Source organism: Glandiceps talaboti, chromosome 21 (genome assembly GCF_964340395.1).
Source record: "Glandiceps talaboti chromosome 21, keGlaTala1.1, whole genome shotgun sequence".
Lineage (NCBI taxonomy): Eukaryota > Metazoa > Hemichordata > Enteropneusta > Spengelidae > Glandiceps > Glandiceps talaboti.
In genome coordinates this window covers 9,849,040-9,854,478 of record NC_135569.1, presented here as the reverse complement: position 1 = coordinate 9,854,478, position 5,439 = coordinate 9,849,040, and the positions used below count along the sequence as shown (strand labels likewise).

Sequence of the window (5,439 nt, the reverse complement as noted above, 5' to 3'; positions counted from 1 at the left end):
ATCACTCAAGTCGAAATATTGTTCAGCTAGGATGCAGTGGATAACACAAAATGTAATTAGCTTAAATGCTATAGTCTGATTATTAGATAGACAAAAGATTGTATAGTCGTGCCACTAGGAGTGCTGTCCAGAAGTAACTTTTGGACCAGAAGTGGAAGTCATGATAGTCGAAAGTATAGCCTCCTCCTTTGAAAAAAATCATTTTCCAATGTATCATGGTGGCATTCGAAAAGAACCATGAACTCCTTTTCAGATCACATAATTTTTAGGAATTCAGGAGGTTATTTTAGACACATGTTGTAGACTTTTTATGGTTATTTTAGCCTCTATTTTCCTCACGGTGGCGGGTCTTCTTTGACACATTCATAAATGACTGCGAATCACAATATTGGGCATTACAAATACATTGCTACAATTGTTAGGATTTTTCCAAAAGCGTAAAATATTTTAATAGTCGTCGAGTGATATGGAGCATCATTCTCCCCCTTGTATTTATATTTTAATAGTCATCAAGTGATATAGAGCATCATTCTCCCCCTTGTATTTATATTTTAATAGTCATCAAGTGATATAGAGCATCATTCTCCCCCTTGTATTTATATTTTAATAGTCATCAAGTGATATAGAGCATCATTCTCCCCCTTGTATTTGTATCTTAATAGTCATCAAGTGATATAGAGCATCATTCTCGAGTGATATGGAGCATCATTCTCCCCCTTGTATTTATATCTTAATAGTCATCAAGTGATATAGAGCATCATTCTCCCCCTTGTATTTATATCTTAATAGTCGTCAAGTGATATGGAGCATCATTCTCCCCCTTGTATTTATATTTTAATAGTCATCAAGTGATATAGAGCATCATTCTCCCCCTTGTATTTATATCTTAATAGTCATCAAGTGATATGGAGCATCATTCTCCCCCTTGTATTTGTATCTTAATAGTCATCAAGTGATATAGAGCATCATTCTCCCCCTTGTATTTGTATCTTAATAGTCATCAAGTGATATAGAGCATCATTCTCGAGTGATATGGAGCATCATTCTCCACCTTGTATTTATATCTTAATAGTCATCAAGTGATATAGAGCATCATTCTCCCCCTTGTATTTATATTTTAATAGTCATCAAGTGATATGTAGCATCATTCTCCCCCTTGTATTTATATCTTCAATAATTACGAATTACGAACCATGAATTAAATTCATTTTTTTTGCCGAGTGGTTAGGTTTGTCGATAGATTTAGAAAAAAAATTCATTTTGCTCAGAATTTCCACATAATGCCTTATTTCATACAATTCAATTGTAAATGGAAAGACCGTTCAACTATTTTCAGAATAACTACATATATATCTAAATAGCTGTTTACCTCTTTTCTGAACTGTACATTTTATGTTGCCTGCCTGCCTGCCTGCCTCTCTATCTATCTATCTATCTATCTATCTATCTATCTATCTATCTATCTATCTATCTATCTATCTATCTATCTATCTATCTATCTATCTATCTATCTATCTATCTGTCTGTCTGTCTGTCTGTCTGTCTGTCTGTCTGTCTGTCTGTCTGTCTGTCTGTCTGTCTGTCTGTCTGTCTGTCTGTGTCTGTCTGTCTGTCTGTCTGTCTGTCTGTCTGTCTGTCTGTCTGTCTGTCTGTCTATCTATCTATCTATCTATCTATCTATCTATCTATCTATCTATCTATCTATCTATCTATCTATCTATCTATCTACATGTATCTATCTTTCTAAATAGTTGTTTAAGACGATCAAACTTTGCATGTTGACATTTATATTTCACCAGTATAATAGATGTAATAGAAATAAAATCAAACTGAAAAGTGAACTTTGACATGGCATGTTAGCATTTACCCTGTCTCAGGCTGACTGGTATGTTTTGGGGAAATTCAAGGACGGTAAACAAAGTATTGAATTGATGGAGCTTAATGAGAGCATGTCACAGGAAGGTTTAATTGAGTGCAAGTGATAGACGAGGCACTGTTTAAAATTATCTCTACAGAATGGATGAGAAACCAAGTCATACCTGCATACTAATTTTAATCTAAATAGTCATGTGAACATGACTTAACCGTTCGATATCTTAGACTGACAAGTTCAAGGATGCCCATCCATCTTCCTCAGTAGTTCATTTTCGTTTTTTTGTCAGGTTAACACTAGCTGCATTGAATACAACCTCATGTGTATTTATAATGTCGATGATACTAAAATGGTATCGTGGAAACAGGAAGCAAGCAACCCCATGTCTCGATTAAATAAACTAAGACAAGTTGTTTTGAACTTATTATAAACTGTGACGTTTTCGTAATCATTTTGGTCCGCCCGCCCCACCCAGCCATCTTATTCATAGTCAGATGTTGATCTCGGAGGGGGGAGGGGGTCATCTAACATTTCACCAGCACTGGTCGTCAGCCGCCACTCGCTAGATATTGACTGAAAATTGATAAAATACTAATAATTGGACATTGTGAATGTTCATCAGTGGTCGATATTTTCCATGAGTAGTACGGAAACAAGGTGAAATCGTGATCGCCGTTGAGGGCGCTGATTTTAAATCTAACTAAAAAATCAACTTGACTTGATTTATCGTGTATACAGCTACAAAAATGCGTGATGCAACACTGTTCAGCGTGTACAATATTACGATTAAGTTAGTGTACCGAACAAAAAATTTTCAAAAAATGTCCCAGTTGCAGCTTTAAGAAATCATGTCTGCCACTAGTCTGGCCAGGATTTCGGATATGATATGAAAATGACATCATGACATAATTTGTTAGTTACCAAGATATTCGAAAAAAAAGGTCACAGAGTCGGCTCTAAATTCTTTCATCCATATCTAATAGGCCTTTGCAAAATATATCATGGCAGTGCTCTACTTCCTGTCTGTGCGTACCTTGGGGGTGTACATGGTATAGGTTACTTGGTTAATCATAGAGCACTATTGCTTTCCTCGATATCTGAACAATACGAAAAAACATACCCGATTTACACTTCTACAGCATACCAAGGAACAAAGCTTTTTAAAATGGCACTATGATGATACCTCCAATTTGAGAGAGGGCGCTGTATTCTCAATTTCCTGTTTAGAGTTTGAAATGGCCTATTACTTCTATCATGGTATCTCAACTCTTGTTTGTATAAGTTTTAATTTGTTATCATATTTTACAACTTGTACTATGACCTCTATAAATACAGACTATGTCGCTTTAAAACAACCTGCTGGGAGCTGAGACTAGAATGTAACTTTTCCTTATTTTCAACTTTTACACCTGTATCAGCATGACCTGTTCTAATGTAATATTTTAGATATTTTTTACTAATTCAGTTATTTCATTATCACTAAAAGTAAACACTCCTGTAATCATATATTTAATTTTCCCTCATACAGAAAACCACTGGCATTAGGTTTGGAATTTTTCTAATCGACTTTGGAATTTTAGTGTAAGTCACGGACAATAGTGTTGTATTAATTACATACACAATGGCAAAATACCTTGGATGATGACACATACAGAATGTGAGATATGTATATAAGTCATACAAACATTAGTTTTAGACTCAAAGACCAACCAACCAACCAACCAACCAACCAACCAACCAACCAACCAACCAACTTACCAACCAACCAACCAACCAACCAACCAACCGTCATACTTTATCTCTAGGATATATTTCCGCTAATAATGACTATACATTGACATGACAGTCATGATACTCGTATGGTTTTAATGTCTAAAGGACCAGTACTATTCTGAAATATTGTCGACAAAAATGTAATGAAGTCTATATAAATACCAATTCTTCGATTCAAATGAGCTAAACCCTCCACAACACATAGATCATAAACGGATTCTGTTTCTGATCTATGATACAATTTAAGACTATCCCTTGTAAGCTGAACATAATGCTAAAAAGGAAACATTGAAGTATACTCAGATAAAATTAATGTTCTTGCTCGTCAAAATTAAAACATCTGAAGAAACTCGTCATAATTAACCAGCTGAGTCAAAAGTATTTATCAATGTGGCTATAAAAACATGACAAATATAGGATATTTTGACTGTCTAGTAAATCAATTTTCAGAGCAAAACAAACAAAGAGAGATTGAGTTCTATAATATATGTGTTCCCATGTTTCCATAAGATATGACGTATGACCTTAAAAGTCATAAACTAGTTTGGGCGAATCAATTATTCCACAGTGAGCGATTGGTTTAGGTTCTTCAATTATGCAAATTAGTAGCTGTACTCATATAAGGGCACGTCTATATCTCACCAAACACATTGCTCATTGTTCTACGTTGGCGTATACTTAATTTTTTGTAGTATTGAAAAGAAGATGTATCGTCAAACCGCCGCATTTCTGCTGATGCTGGTTATTAGCATGTATATGTTTTCACTGCAAGAAGCAAACCCGGTGAGTTGATTTAATCATTTCAGTACACTATCTAGGACTAGGAGAAATGAAGAAGCAGTTGGTTTTAGCTCATGTCACATGATTTTTTACACACACACACACACACACACACACACACACACACACCCACACACACACCCACACACACACCCACACACACACCCACACAAACACACACCCACCCACACACACACACCACACACACACCCACACACACCACACACACACACACACATACATACACACACACACACACGCACACACACATACATACATACAAAGAATGCGTGCAGCTGTACACGTAATATTGGTGAATATATTTGATTTATGGGTCCGCACCTAAAATCAGCACCCCTAATGCAATCATTTCAACCTACTACATATGGATAAAATTCACCTCTAGTCAACATGTACATGTCTTATCATTGGTATTTTAAACAATTTTAATGAATATCTTGTTTGTCAGATCAAAAAATAACTCATTTATAGACGGTGTAGCTTTGATATAAACGAAATAATGAAATTATCATTACAACTAAAATTCTTTCAATATTATTAATTTCAATCATTATTTTTACTTATTGTCTGTAGCATAACTACTTTCTACAGCAGGAATTGACTGACAATTAACTTTCACCTCATAAATTATACCAGTTTATTGCTATGGAGACATGTTTGTATTATCTATACCTTTCTGTATAAAATTGATATATCATTGTAAATTGAAAGAAAATGCCAGCTAAGTGTCAGCGAACTTTGACCTCTGATGACATACTATTTGAAAACTACTAAATGAGAAAACTGTCCGAACAATAATTGCGATTCGTCAAATATGTGGAAAAATGCAAATCGTGCAATAGGGAACTTACAATCCAGACTGAGCATGCTCAGACGCAAAGGACTATGGGATTATCTGTGGTTATCATAATACCTAATCTGGAGCTACCGATAAAATAAACCTTCCACAATGGTCAGGGTGACTATGAATTGATTATTTGTGCTTAAAAACA

The 5,439-nt window shown here is 35.1% G+C and overlaps 1 long non-coding RNA gene across 1 annotated transcript in view; it reads left to right on the top strand.

Moving 5' to 3' along the window:
* The first annotated feature begins 4,306 nt into the window (after positions 1–4,306).
* Positions 4,307–5,439, top strand: part of LOC144451651 (uncharacterized) — a 3,194-nt gene continuing 2,061 nt past the window's right edge. Inside the window, exon 1 of the long non-coding RNA XR_013482304.1 lies at positions 4,307–4,429. This is a non-coding gene — a long non-coding RNA (uncharacterized LOC144451651). The remainder of the gene's footprint in view (positions 4,430–5,439) is intronic.